Source organism: Charadrius vociferus, unplaced genomic scaffold (genome assembly GCF_000708025.1).
Source record: "Charadrius vociferus isolate BGI_N301 unplaced genomic scaffold, ASM70802v2 scaffold68, whole genome shotgun sequence".
NCBI classification, from domain to species: domain Eukaryota; kingdom Metazoa; phylum Chordata; class Aves; order Charadriiformes; family Charadriidae; genus Charadrius; species Charadrius vociferus.
Genome location: NW_009649946.1, coordinates 428,205 through 444,200, shown reverse-complemented (window position 1 = coordinate 444,200; position 15,996 = coordinate 428,205). Strand labels below are relative to the sequence as shown.

Below are 15,996 nucleotides of genomic sequence, written 5' to 3'. Positions count from 1 at the left end.
GGGAAAAAGCTGTAATAAACAAAACAGAAAAGAAGTCTCAGGATAACAATGATTTATAAAATCATTGGTCAAGGTGCATCAGGGCTCATTTAGAAATCTAGTCTTATAACTGGGCTGAAATTTCAAATGCATTTTGCTGAAAACTGTTATATGAAATTAATTCGGTTGGTGAAAGCACCAAGAATCTGTTTTGCCACTGACTGTGTTATCCTGACCAATTCATGCATTAATGGCACACTTCATTACAGTTAAGCTGAGGCTGGTGGGTAGGCTGCCCGCCCTTACTTGCCCATTATATCCATTATATATCCAACTCTCACTGAAAGTCATTCCTCCCATCAAGTCTGCCGGTATGACCGCAAGTGGAATCGCTTCCTAACCAAGTGCTATTAGAATGAGCCAGGTTAACTTAAAGACTTTTAAACTCTGAGTTATTTGAGAGCCTCAGAGCAAGCAACAATCACACATGCAACTATACCAACTTTTAAGCAGATGGGGGGAAGATCCCTCATTTGCCTTCTGTAGCACCATCTTGATCAAATTTGGCTGCAACCATAAAACAAGCCTACCTCTACTGTACTTTCCTCATTTACAAATTGCAGGAACTTTTGTACACCTACAGAGAAGAAAAAACCCATCGCATTTCAAGGTCAACAAAATCTACAAACTTAAGTACCACTGTCAACTTCTATCCATGCTGATATTTTGCATATGAAATAATGTGTTTGTATACATATACAGAGTTTATTAAAGAAATATTCAAAATGTTTTTTTCTTCAGATTACCATGAATTTGTTAAAGTAGATTCCTAACTGCACTTACATGCAGTTTATTTTCACTTAAGCGCATAGAGGATAGACTTAAATGGATAGTCTTAAATTGATAGTCTTAAGTGGAGTCTTTCAATTTAAGAATAGCCTCTTTCTTAAATTCAGATAAGATTTCAACCTTAATTTTTGTTCAAAACAAAAACGTTGCAAATGGACCACCAACTCCAATCTGCATAGTTAACAACTTCCACGAGGTATACTTCCATGAAGTACGTGGCTGTAGATATCCTGTTGCCTGTCTGATTTAAATCTTTCCTTTGCATTCTAATCAGATAGAAACAGGGTCCAATTCCCAATTTGAAAAATAAACACATTAAAGAAAATTAGTTTAGGCATCATTACAGTGTACATACATGAGTGTATACGTTTTTTTAATGGATACTTTCTAAACGGCATTTAAGTACAAACCATAATTTCTCTGTGTGGCTAATTTGACCACACATATTGCAAACTGTTTTCATTTTCCTTTATTGTCCTCTAATGAGCTCATCAAGAGTATATAATTAGTGCAGTAAACTGCTTAACACAGGCTCTGCCCTAAAGCAGCCAAGCAGAGTTCTTGACTAGCCCCCTCTCCCACTGGAACTTGGTACTGTTAATGGACCGTGATCAGTAGGAAGTATATCGAGGGATATGCTCTTTTTTAAATAGCTTGTAATCTCTGGCTTGAAGCAACAGTTCTGGGGCTATCACCATCTGTACTGACACACACATGAAAGTTGTTCTCTCTCTTTCTAATGAACGTACCAAGGTCAATTAATAATGGCTTTGGATGCCTGAAAGATGCCGAAAGACTGAGCAACTGGATTCTGTGGCAATTTCTTTTTATGTATAAAAGTTTTAATATTCTCTGCAGTGGGTAATCCTAGAATTCTCTGTTACAATCTGAACCTACTGGTAGATATGAGATATATACAACTTATCGAAGAAAGAAAAAATTACAGACACATAAGAAATGCACAAATACAGATATAAATACTGTGTAACAGTCAGCTAGACTTGAGTCTAGGTGTGCTATGGAGAACACAATATTTGAAAGGTATCATTCTTCCTTTCTGAAATGCAGTATATCATAAAAAACCAGCACCTTGAAAAAACAGTCACCTTCATTTCATGACTAAGGATCCGTTTTTGATGCACAGCATATGCTACACTGCTGTCAATAATCCATAAGATAAAGAGATTCTCATGTAATATTTACGTTATCATATAGAAATTTATTCCAATTTTTGGGATCTGCTTCTTGCAGGAGGTGGCTACATGAACACAAGGAATTACAGATTTTATCCGAGTGTTTTTGACACCACCAGCCCCCAAAATAGGTGGAAAACTATCCATAGCCCAGAAACAACACTGTAGTACCACCTTTTCTACTCCCCAACTGGCATGAACATTCTCTTTTCAGAGTAGATATGGCACAGTCTCCAAATAAGCAAGTTTTACAAAACTTTTACAAGCTAAAAGACATTTCTTCCAGAAGAGTAGTGTAGCATCTGTGAATATGCATTAATATATGTGTGTGTATATCTGTCTGTGTAAGTATGTATGCACACACATACACGTACATACAAACAATGTCCACGAAAACAGTTTTAGATCTTTTCCTAGTGTCAGCCAATCTCAATGAGTAGAACAGTACTTAAACACTGTGCACATGAGTAACTGACAGAAATGTAAGGCAGGGAGCAACAAAAGCTAGTAAAAATTGCATTGGAAAATAAGAGGAAAATGTAATCTCAGTTACTGTAAAATCTTACATCACCATTCCTCTCTAATCACTTTTTATTTATTAGACCCTGCATAGCAAAATGACGCATTGAGGAGCTTCTCTGGTAATTAGTTTATCAGGGCTCTAATCTTCATCTGCAATTAATCATGTAAAAATGTATCACCAGTTTAATTTTAATCCCTGCTGTTCATCATCTACAGAATAAAGTACAGAATATGCAACGTGGTGGAAACAGTTTGACATTTGAGTAAACACTTAAAATCTCAAATAAATGTTAAAAAAATTGTGCACAAAAAATATTCTTTACTTCTTTACTTACTGCTATAATTCATCTTCTGTGCTGCTGCAGCAGATTTTTAAGTGTTACACACCACAATTAAAAGCATTGGAAAAAGGAAAATTAACAATAGTTTAAGAATACAGAAATGTAAATAATCTTCTTAGCATTTGCTTACATGTGTTTAGATATTTCTGTAGATAAATAAATAAATAAATAAAAGCCTACACATTATAAAGATTCTTAAACATACATTTTTGCCGAACATAAATAACAATTTACTATATTTATTTTGATTTGCTTCATAAACATTTGCAAATAAAATGGCAAATATATAAAGCAAAACCAACAAGTACTAAGGACGTATAAATAAGAAGCTAAGTTTATTACACAACAGTAGGGGATTGTTTGTCACATTCTTTCCCGGATGACATTGCAAGCAGAACTAGATTTTAAACAATGACTCAAAGAGTCATGAACTAAAAAGAAAAAAAATCCTGTAAACTTAATGTATTATTCTACTGTGAAACAAAGCTGCTATTTAAACTGAACCAAAGAGGCCCTTCAACTAAAATTTTTCAGTAAGTGAAATTCCATAATGTTTACAAAACTACAATGTTTATAGAAACAGCATGAAGAGTAATAATTTTTTGAGTTTTAATGAAGATTTATAAAATGTCCCTTTTTTTTTTTAATGTATTCTCATATCTAAAGCAGGGAATCAGGATTTTATAATGTTTTCCTCTTGGAAGGAAGGAGAAAAAGTCTGCACTTAACTACAACTTCAGGATATAGCTGCAAGTTCTCAGGAGTGAAAGAGCACAAATACTGATTAAAAAAACCCTGGAAGTGTAGAAAACATCTAAGTTAAACTAAATTTATACACTTCCAGGTCACACATACAATTTTGGCATAAAAAATATGTTTCTAGTTGTGCTTCTAGATGTAGGCTAGATCTATGTTAGATCTAACCAAACAAATAATGAAATGTCATTCTTCATTGCAATCAATCTCTGTTCTATTCTTGAGAGCAGAGTGACGTATGAGAAAAAAGTTTTAAAAAAAATGAAAACAGATGGACATGAAATGAAATTGTTACTTTTGAAACAGAAACTACTACTGAAAATAGTTTTTTATTTCCTGCACTGCAACTTAAAGGTCATTATTTGTCTAATATAATGGTTCCTTCAGAAATATTTTCCCTCCAATAATGCTGCTGTTTATGTCATTTTTAAAACTAAGATAAATTCCATACTGACCATGGTCTTGAAATAAAATTAACACCTCTCTGAAGACTATGTTATGTTTAGCAATAACTATTGTGCTATGGATCAATATGGATCATTGTAGATTTTCCTGTAATTTATAGTTTTTAATATTTGGAATTTGTACACTTCATATATGTTGTGTGAGAGACTCTTGATTTTCACAATGTCATTTCATCACATCTATACTCACATAACTACTAAACATTGCATCTCAGTCCCAAATATCTGACAGATTTTAAGAGCGTTCCCAGTTTCTGCCTATACTTGAGACTTTCCCAACGCGCAGTGGGAACTCACAAATTTGTGAAAGAGATACTTCCAAAGGAAGTCTTATCTTGAAAGAAGAGAAATGAAGTAATCCAGTGGAAAATTATATAAAAAGTCCTGAGACCAGAGAGTTACATAGAGGCAGAGCTGAAACTATTGAAGGGTTTGCGTGCCATTTTGCAAGAATTCACAAAATTCTACTTTTGTTCATATTCAAAACACATACGGTCCTACTGTGGAAGACAAACAATCACAATTTAATGATACAGCAGCAGCTAAATGGGTTTCCTGCCCACCAAAGTACAGTGGAAAAGGTACAGTCTCTTCCTGGCCTGGTCAGGGACAGATGTTAGATGGAATTCTAATCAATAGGAATTAAAAGAATATTGTGTGTTCAAAGCCACTTTCCAATGTGAAGATAATGTTATGTAAAAGGAAATATAATATATAATTAATATATACATAACATAAGTATAAACATAACATATGATTAATATATGCATAACTAATATAAGTAGTGTTCAGATAAACGGATTTACGGCATGTTGAATGTCACTGCATCTGATAATGTGGGCTGCTGCATTTAAACACTTTGGTTTCAGTTAGCACCAGATTCTGCTCTCGTTACGATTTTGAGCAGGCCTTCAGTTTATGAAATGCCCTGGTTCCCCAGGCAATTTGTTTCTTTGGGATCAATAACTATAATTACCAGTATTGCCTCAGTGTGAATGAGGGTATGAGAACTGGACCCATGGCCTCCAAATGGCTCCTTTACATAAACAGCAGATCACATGCCATATAACTACATATAATAATGCAACAAAAGGGACCTTATTCTCATAATTTTGGTGAACAATTGCACTGGACAAAAAATGCTAAATATTAATCTTAGGAGAGCAATTGTGTGCAGAATCCTGCCCTTGAAAAATGTACTATGTATCTTTGATGGCACTCACGCGAGGAGAACAAATATATTTCTCTCTGCAGTAATGAGAATTACTTTTGTCAGGTCAAAAGAAAAAGAACAAAAATACAAAAATAAAGATAGAGCACAGTAAGTTAACTGACCACTGTTTTTCAAAATTAACTATTACAAAAAAGGCTTGAAGTTATTTTTTTATTGCATTATCCAGATTCTCAACTGAAATGCAGTTGTCTTTACTAGTCAAAAAAAAACAAAACACAAACTTTAACATGCATCTCTTTAATCATATTTGCTAAGTCTGAATTTCTGTATCTAATTAATGCAAACACCTAAACAGAACAAATCAATGAAGAATCTGCATATATTCCAGCCATTTAACAAACATTTTTCATTGCCATAGAGTATGCAGACAGGTTAAAGATAGGATGATATTTGAGGACCATTGCTTGTTTAACAGCTCAGATCGACAGGGAGCCTTGATTTCTTTTACCAGTCTGTTGCACTGTGGGATTTGCAAATCAACAGCAAAAAGACTTGGCTACTACCCCTGCAGAACCCCTGTGAGTGCCAGGAATCTCCACCAGTATAAAAGTGGCGGAAATAACAGAGTAACCATCTGTGTCAATTTTTACCTACACTTCCACTCTATCCAAGCATGCCCTAGCACATCTGGGTTTGGTAGAATCAGAGAATCATAGAATGGTTTAGGTTGGAAAGGACCTTGAAGATCGTCGAGTTCCAACCCCCCTGCCTTAGACGGGGACACCTCCCACTAGACCTGGTTGCCCAAGGCCATGTCCAGCCTGGCCTTGAACACCCCAGGTATGGGGCCTCAACAACCTCTCTGGGCAACCTGTTCCACTGCCTTACCACCCTCAAAGTGAAAAACTTCTTCCTAATGTTTAATCTAAACCTGCCCTCTTCCAGGTTAAAGCCATTCCCCCTTGTCCTATCACTACATACCCTAGTAAAAAGTCCTTCCCCAGCTCTCCTGTAGGCCCCCTTTAGGTACTGGAAGGCCGCAATAAGATCTCCCCGGAAACTCCTCTTCTCCAGGCTGAACAGCCCCAGCTCTCAGCCTCTCCTCATAGGAGAGGTGCTCCAGCCCTTGGATCATCCTCACAGCTCTCCTCTGGACACGCTCCAGCAGGTCCAGCATGTCCTTAAGAAGGACATGGAAAAAGGTGGCTGCAGAATTGTTTCATTTGGAGGGAAGGGAAAAAGCACAGTTGCGATATGTTGGATGTTAAATTCACGGCACAAGGACTGAATTATTCATGCAGTAGTACATTAATACTTGCAGAGCATGGAGCCATCTCAGATTCACTTCCTAGTCATTAAAACAAATTAAAACTGTCCTGATGAATCTGATGAAATTCAACAAGGGCAAGTGTAGGGTGCTGCATCTGGGGAGGAATAACCCCATGCACCAGTACAGGTTGGGGGCTGACCTCCTGGAGGGCAGCTCTGTGGAGAGGGATCTGGGAGTCCTGGTGGACAACAGGATGACCATGAGCCAGCAATGTGCCCTGGCGGCCAAGAAGGCAAATGGCATCCTGGGGTGCATCAAGAAGAGTGTGGCCAGCAGGTCGAGGGAGGTCATCCTCCCCCTCTACTCTGCCCTGGTGAGGCCGCGTCTGGAGTACTGCATCCAGTTCTGGGCTCCCCAGTTCAAGAAGGACAGGGAACTGTCCTTTGCTGGAGAGGGTCCAGCAAAGGGCAACGAAGATGATTAGGGGATTGGAACATCTCTCCTATGGAGAAAGGCTTAGGGACTTGGGTCTCTTTAGTCTAGAGAAAAGAAGATTGAGGGGGGATCTTATTAATACTTACAAATACTTAATGGGAGGATGCCAGGGGGATGGGAGTAGTCTTTTTTCAGTGGCGCCCAGTGATAGGACGAGGGGTAATGGGCATAAACTTGAACATAGGAAGTTCCATCTTAACATGAGAAGGAACTTCTTTACTTTGAGGGTAGTGGAGCACTGGAACAGGCTGCCCAGAGAGGTGGTGGAGTCTCCCACTCTGGAGACATTCAAAACCCGCCTGGACGCTGTCCTGTGCAACCTGCTGTAGGTGACCCTGCTCTGGCAGGGGGGTTGGACTAGATGATCTCCAGAGGTCCCTTCCAACCCTAACCATTCTGTGATTCTGTGGAAGTAACTGAAGTAATTTTTTAGTTATTGAAGGAGTAAATTGTTGGACTGTGTCTATCCTCCTGGGACCAATTGGCAAAAGCATGCTGCACAGTACTTGGCAATATCTTTTGGGCCCCAGGTGACATCCGTCTGACCCTCGGAAAAAGGTTATTATGGTTTCAGTACTCTCTTCAGTTCTAAGTGCCTGGAATAACGAGTTGGCTCCAATGCAGCCCAGCAGAGTGGCATTTACACAGCACACAAACTAGGAGCAGAACAAGGATGGGGTTGAGGGAGGTGCCAAACATGCTGCAACGGTATTGAAAAACTTTATGGGAAAGAGGCATGCAAGTCACTAAAGTTCTGTCCACACTATCTGCTGGAGGAATGATCCTGTGTGTGCTTTCTAAACAAAGATATGTGCCAAGACACAAAAAATGTGCCTCGATTGTGCCATTTGGCATAGGCCAAATCCATGCCAGGCACAGTGCTAACAGCTAAGTGACATGAATGAGTAGGGATCCAATGCTTGACCTCAATATTTCCTTTTTTTTTTTTTTGTTTTAGCAGTAAGAATATAGCCTTATTGTCTCCCCTTCAGCCTAAGTCTAAACACTGTGGAAAAAATACAGTCACTACTTGTTTTTAGTGTAGAAGCTAACCAACAAAAAAAACCCCAAGCAGTGAATACTGCATAACATCATACAGTGTATGAATAATCTGTTTTAATTTCTGTATGATATAGTAAGAAGACTTATTTCTACACTTTTGAAGGTCAAAAATTAAATTTCCTTTTCTGTGAGCAAAAGAGACTGAAGAACATGGCTTTATGAAGGCAATGAAGGAAACATTAAAGTGTCTAAATAGAACAGGAAAAAGAGGTCTAGCAAGTTTCCCTCAACTATCAGCACTTCAAATTTGAAAATCCAAAGTCTCTGTGTGATTATTTAAATTCACTTTTATTTATCAAATCATGTATATCAATAAATCTTGTCTTGCTACCTAAAAAGCTCTCCAGTGTAGGTGGAGACAGACAGGTTCCTCCAAAGATGAAACTCAGTTTCACGTATCCAGCCTTTCTGAACACCTTCTATCTCTTTCCATTGCTCATTAGGAATGCAATATATAATCTACAGTTTAAAGTACAGATCAGCATTTAAGATTGCACTCTTGTATTTTTCAGTGTAGCCTTTTGTTAGTGTACAGTTCTCATTAGTCCAAAATACAGGCATCTAAAGAGATTCAAGTATGTTTGCATATGTCTTGGTTCTTTTCTACCCTCTGGCGCTCACTCACTCAAGCTAATATGACTGAAAAGTATACTTGCTTTGCTTCTCAGATCATAGCACACACAAGCAGACAACCTCTGAGGAAATGACAAGGAAGAGACGGAAATTTCTGAGTACTGAACTAGTAACAAGAGGGCCAAATCACAGCACAAGCACAACTGTAGGAGAAAAAACAACCTCACAAGAAACTACAGAAATATATCTGAATTACAATAATTTCAGGAACTTTCTCTACGATGAAAAGGTTAGGTAATTTTCTTTCTAGGTCTCCAAACAGATTTCTACCACTTTCTTGCACAATACTTCCCACAGTAGGAAGGTTAGATTTATTAAACATGTAGCTTAAGACTGTGCTGTACTGGATAGAGATCTTAAAAAACTTTATGATCTTCTTTGTAACTGTTGCTCTCCAACACCCCACCCCCCACCCCACCCCCCAATTTGCTTTGGTTAAGGATGAAAAGTTAATTCTTAAAATATATTTAACTTCTTTTGGTGGCATTTGCTGAAGGAATCTTCTTTCTTACACGTAGACACTGACAATAATAGTTAAACAGTAAAACTGAAATATTTTTTTATTCTCAGACTTGGCTCAAAAAATAAAAAAAGGTTGAGTCATGTAAAGCTGACATAAAGCACAACAGGATTAGGAAATGAATGAAACATGGGGAAAAATGTTAGAAGAAAAAGAGAGGGTTGACAAACTTGCAAAGGTGAGGTTTGCTGGGGAAAACTCTTTGAACAAAAATTCCCATTTTATGGATCCAGCTTCACTCCTCAGTTACACATAAATATCCCGAATATTCAGAATAGCTCAGTTCAATACCACATCATTGGTACGTAGTTGTACTATTGTACAGCTTAAGAATCCTAGTCATGGACCTTGGATCATGAAGTCATCATTGATAGCACCATACAAATAGATCAGAAATGCATCTGCTGCCTCAGAGAACTTGCACATTTTGTAAAAACCAAGAAACAACATATCAATACACAAGGACTGGTGGGTGTGGAAAAAAAAAAAAAGTTACACAATTACTGTTGGCACTATAGGAAATTACTTCAGAATATCAATGTCTTAAACAATGTCCAGCATTATGGAAGTAGAAAAGGAACTTTGCAGTGGCACATGAGACACTGTACCGTTTGACAGCCTTTGCTCTGTACATTGGCCAAAGGCCTTTCCTACTTAATTCAACCGTAAATGACTTTCTCATCATTGGAACAGAGAATCAAAGGCAGAGAGTAGCAACAGGTAACCTTATCATTGTCATGTGTTCCCCAGCCAGAGAAACTGCTATGTGTTATCTACATTAGTTTGATGAGACATTGACTTGGGTGACTAATCTTAGGGGAAAGCAGGAACTTTGAAAAATGAAGAAACTCTAGTTCTCTGCCTGTCTAAATATATTTTTAAAAACATATGCAAATACAAAAGATAGTCGAAGTAGTTAAAATAGTATCTTTTAAACATAACCTTCAATCAAGTTAATTTAGTATTTACTGTAAAATATTTATTATAAATTTGCTATATACAGTTATGAATTATATGTTTTGTAATCTGAAGGATCCTTCAGACAGAACAAATTTATCTCCAAATATGACTGCTTGTCCAAGTTGAAAGACTGATCTAGTCTAGATAGCAACTCAAGAATGAAGAAAGTAAAAAGCAGAATGAGAACATAAGACACTTAGTGCTACATGTTGTATTTGTGCTGCTTATATATCTATTTTTACAAGCCACTGCTGTTAATATTTCTTTGAAACCCTGCCTTCAGAATCTCTAGTCTTTTTCTATTTTGCTTGTGCATTACTGATGAACGAATACTAAAAACCCCACAAAACCATAGTTCTTTTATTTTTTTTCTTTATTAGCTTTCTTTCATGAGTTCTAAATAATGGATTTAGGGCAATGATATGATTCTTGGTTTAAAAAAATCTTTTTACAGCATCCTACTAATAATGTGTAGCTACTAATACTTAACATGATCCCAAATTCCTTCTATTTGGTTTGGAAACTCACTGTAAGACTATTAAATCTCTTGTTCTGCAGGTGTACTTTGACATGATGTCACAGTCTTAGCTGACACTATGTCTTTTTGAGTCAGAAGTTACAAAGTATTCTGTAGATAGAGTCAAAGCCTGTTTTGCCTGGTATTAAAATAATGCTATCCTACAATGTTGGGCTGTGGTAGCCACTGAACAACACAGGATCTTTTACTTAATTTCTGCCCCTAATATTCTTTTACTTCTTCTTGTGTGATCCGTAGAACAATTTTATGCCTGATAAATAAGCTTAGACATCTTTTCAACAGGCAAACTTAATAATTACACTTCATTCTAAAGCCATTATGTTTTTCTATAGGTTTAAGAAACCTTTGATGTCATATTAAGTTATACCTTTTACTGAAATAAATTTTTTTCAGGTATAAAGATGAAGTATGAAACATAGTATCTACTGGAGTTTGTGAGAATTACTGTAGTTGAATGTTTTTTTGGCACATGCCCTGGTAAATATTACAGGTATTTTATAGTTCAGTTCTGTGTGAAAATAAAATATCACAAAAATCTGACACAGTGCATGAGAAAAAATTAAATCAATGTTCTTATATGATTGAGGATGTTCATAATTTTTCAGATTTAGTAGCTGTCAAGCTACTCTCAAGGTCAGTTGGGATAAATAGTTCCAGTGTAATAGAATAAATGATAAGGCAGTGTCAGAATTTCTGTGTATTTCAGGATAAAATAGCAACCATTTCTCGGTTTAGCATCTGATTGCATTCCTACTATTATGTGGCAGAAACCATGTACAGAGAAGATATTATTTGTAAGAACACTCCTAGGTCAATCACCATTCAAGTTGGTTGCAGTATGTAATACAAGGGGAAAAAATATACATCACACAACCATAAAGTTAGCAATAAAATTTCATATGAAATTCAACCTAATCCTTAAAACAGACTTGATAATTTTTCCATGAAGTTTTATGTCAAAAAAAAAAAAAGGAAGATGTTAGTACTTCAAAGATATAATGGAAAAAAATATTCCAGAATAACGAGATTTTCATCCTTGCTCACTTAGCCCATGATCTTTGATCATTTGTTAAAATAACAATCTGGATAAACCATTTAGGAAACATAAGAATTAAAAATAAGAAGAATAAGGACTTTCCTCAATTATTAACATTTTCTATTTCTTATATCAAACCCTAACACTATAGCAATGTGGTATGGAAAATTGCAACTAGATCTAGGTAAAAAATATTATGAACCTGAAAGAACTATCCTGTGATGTGAGGACCACTGATCTTCTATAATTACCTTTTTAACAGCTGTGATAGAAAAATACATAAATAATCAGCTAAAATGGGCAGATTTTATGCATGCAATCAAGCAGACATACAAAATAGGGGAAAATGAAAGCACTACATGAGTTTTCAAACCCCAGCCTAAATGTAGCTGATGGAAAATTACTGAGACAAATACACATATGATGAGCTGTAGAATTCTTCAAAAAGTTAAATGATTCTGAGATTTCTTCCAAATTTCCAACACCTTCAAAAGACTGAGAAACGTCAACCTATTAAGAAATCCCCATAGATTAGTTTTAAAGAAAACTAGTTCTTTTAAATAGAATCACTTGAAAAATATTTTTGTTATGGAGGTTTTGGTGCCAAAATTCTGCCAAAATTTTCCCACAGAAAACATTTACTGTTCAGTGGAAAACTAAACAGCAAATATTTTGTTATTTGATGTTTCACCTGCGCAAAAAGCAAATGTTGATTTGGAAATTCAGTCACCATGGCTCATTGAAGCTACAGCTTCACACACTTTTCATTTTGTTTACACCTTTTATAAGGTACCCACTGACTAAGTAGTAATCAGTGCAGGTCCTGGATGAGGAGTATAATGGGGACTTTAATGTGGGTGAAAACTCAGGCTACAGTGGAGAATGAGAGCATAAGGCATCAAAATTAAACTTGAAGAACTGCAGACAAATATTTTCTGGTGCCAACTGACGATTTGTTTTGATTTCAGCCCAAGACCAGAAACAGTTTGCAGTCTTCTCATTTTTAAATAGAAAGTCTACACTTTCTGTAAAAAAACTGTATAGTTGACAACTTCCATAGTTTTGGTAAGATTCCTCTTTACCAGACTTCAAATTTGTCAAGGAAGGAGATAGATGAGCATTATGCAATTATTAAAGAGACTTTCACATCTTTTGAAGTAAGGAAAAGTGTTTAATATCATATTGTCCTCACTGTTACCACTTTTCCCTTGAATCCCCCTACTTCATTTCCCTTTAATGCATACATCTTTTGTGAAGAGAATAAATTTTAAACTTATTCCCAATGGCTCTCCAGGTGGTCTTTCCCAAATATGTTCCGATACATACAATTTCACAAGCACTTTGCCAATGAATTGCAGTAAAGGTTGTTAAATAATTAAAGGATATTTAGACATATACCGCAGAGAGAAAATGAATACAGAAACTGTGTGTCAATGAAATGTATAGCATCATCAAAGCAGTGAAAAACATAATGCAGTAAAAAGAAATTGGAGTGTTACACATTTACCCCAAATTGTGAAAAATTGTACAAAATATTTGTGTTATGTAATAAACATTAAGTAAACACTTAATTAGTGGCATCTCTTACTTTTTCCTGAATGCTTGATTTAGCTTTCAAAGAGAAAATAACAGGGAACCTAATGTGGTGTATCAGTGGAAAGTCCTATTATAAAGACAGGTGTTTTGGCATTGAGTTTTGTTCTTTGGGTTTTTGTTGTTGTTGTTGTTTTTTCCCAAAAATATAACTCCTAGCTGAAACGCAAGTCTCTATATTAGATGCACACACTAGTATTTGAATACTTCACCTAATTCTCAAATAAGAAAAGTCAAAAGGGTAAGTCTCAGTTAGTACAGTCCTGTCAAAGAAGCTGAGATTTTCATGTGCTAATTGTATCAGCATTGGGATGGCCAGATGATATTATAACAATACATATTTTTGTTGGTGTGTCTAAAAAGGAGGATGATGGATGTGCCTATATTGCAAAGGAATCAATAGTCCAGAGCTATGGGGCTCACAAAATCAACTTTGTTGCCTAGAGTGTTCTTCAAAAACTATGAAAAAAACAATGTCAGAAATTAGATGAAATTATATAACAAAATAATAACTGAAGGACCCGAAGCACTTTAATCACCTAAGTTTTTTGGTGGTTTAATCACAGTGCAATATTTATGCTCCCACCGGTATCATTCCATCACATGGGGCTTTAATCTCTTTTCCTTAAGGGTAAGAGAGAGATGCCACTAGGAAAATCGTCATCCAGACACGGAGTTCCGTCTCTCTCTCAAGCTCCTCTCCTTTTTTTTTATTTGATATAAAAGCCTGGTTTTTTTTATTTGATATAAAAACAGAAAGCCAGGTGCAGAGCCAATTTCTGCAATTTTGGCAACTTCACACTGACTTTCACAGAAATAGTCTTCTCAGAACAGAAATCCTAATTGAGCACACAAATTAAAAGTATCTGCAATAAACAAACATAATCCACTTAGAATTATTAAATGAAAACATATTTCAGACGTATATTTAAAATAAAAAAATATGCTACCTTAATAAATGTGACAAATCAAAACCATATGTCCCCTCAAACTTAACCACATTTGTTTGCAAACATACATAAAAAGAGAAGAATTATGCAGAAAACAAATATTTTCTCAGACCTATTTAATGTATACTCTGGAAGTAGTTATAAATGAAGCAGGCAGTGCCAGTCCAACTGAAGAAAACACTATATGCAAACCAACTATGTGAAAAACATAGAAATGAATTATCAAGAAGAAACTCCTAACTGGAAGGGTAGCAGTCAAATTGTTAACAGCCTAGATTATTTGTAAAGGGCAGATCCAAAGAAAGCCTTTACATCTAGAGAGGAAATGTAGGTGCTTCGGCTCTTTGCAAACTGAATCAGGAGCCTCAGAAGGGTAACAAGTCCATAGGGAACTGCCTACAGCAAATGAATTGAAAATGAGAAGTGCAGTTGTACATGTGAAATTTTACTCCTCCAAAGCTTAGGAGGCTTTAATCAGAATTGCCTAATGGAAGATGCAGTTCTGATCTGCCTGGGGCAGCTGGGGAATTGTGAACCTGTGGAGATGTAAACCCATCAAACTGGGTCATGTGCTGAACTAGCTGATTCTGTGGGTAGTACGTTACTATCTATGCACCATTCTTCATGCTGTAGCTTGGTTAGGTTCAGCAAAGAATTCAGAAGTCCTCCCCAAAGAAGCAATGCTAGATGAAGCAAGCAGTCTGTGCTCAGCAGTTACACAGTCAAACAGCAGTGGAGAACTGTGGGTTCTAGTTCCAGGTCACACAATTGTACATGCATTTTATTGTTTAAAAAAACCCATAGAATCATAGACTTTTTCAGGTTGGAAATGACCTTTAAGATCATTGAGTCCAACCATTAACCTAACACTGTCAAGTCTACCACTAGACCACAACCCTAAGCACCACATCTACACGTCTTTTAAGTACCTCCAGGGATGGTGACTCAAACACTGCCCTGGGCAGCCTGTTCCAATGCTTGATAATATTTTCAGTGAAGAATTTTTTCCTACTATCCAATCTGAACCTTCCCTGGTGCAACTTGAGGCTGTTTCCTCTTGTCCTATCGCCGTTACTTGGGAGAAGAGACTGACCCCCACCTTGCTACAACCTCCTTTCAGGTAGTTGTAGAGAGCAGTAAGGTGTCCCCTCAGCCTCCTTTTCTCCACGATGAGCAACCTGAGCTCCCTCAGCCACTCCTCATAAGACTTGTTGTCTAGACCCCCCACCAGCTTCATTGCTCTTCTCTGAACATGCTCCAGAACCTCAATGTCTTTCTTGTAGTGAGGGGCCCAAAACTGAACACAGTATTTGAGGTGGGGCCACACCAGTGCTTAGTACAGTGTGACAATCACCTCCCTAGTCCTGCTGGCCACACTATTCCTGATACAGGCAAGGATGTTGTTGGCCTTCTTGGCCAACCCAACACCAAACAAGCCAGAAATAAAGCTGCAAGCAAAATAAATTAAAGTCACCATGCCTGCTGTGTTTTAATGTTAACGTTGCAGCTATGCATTAGATTTTCTCAAAGCATGTCTACAAGATGGGCTTCTCAGGTAACTTATGTACTTCCTTGTCTCATTTAGAAATCAGATCCTTACCTGCTGATATTAAGACAGGTATAGGGATGCAGAATAGGCAGATTTACAGATACTATTGTAA

The 15,996-nt window shown here is 36.8% G+C and overlaps 1 protein-coding gene across 2 annotated transcripts in view; it reads right to left on the bottom strand.

The window, feature by feature from the left end:
* Positions 1-15,996, bottom strand: part of PACRG (PARK2 co-regulated) — a 259,060-nt gene that overhangs the window by 76,371 nt on the left and 166,693 nt on the right. The window lies entirely within an intron of this gene.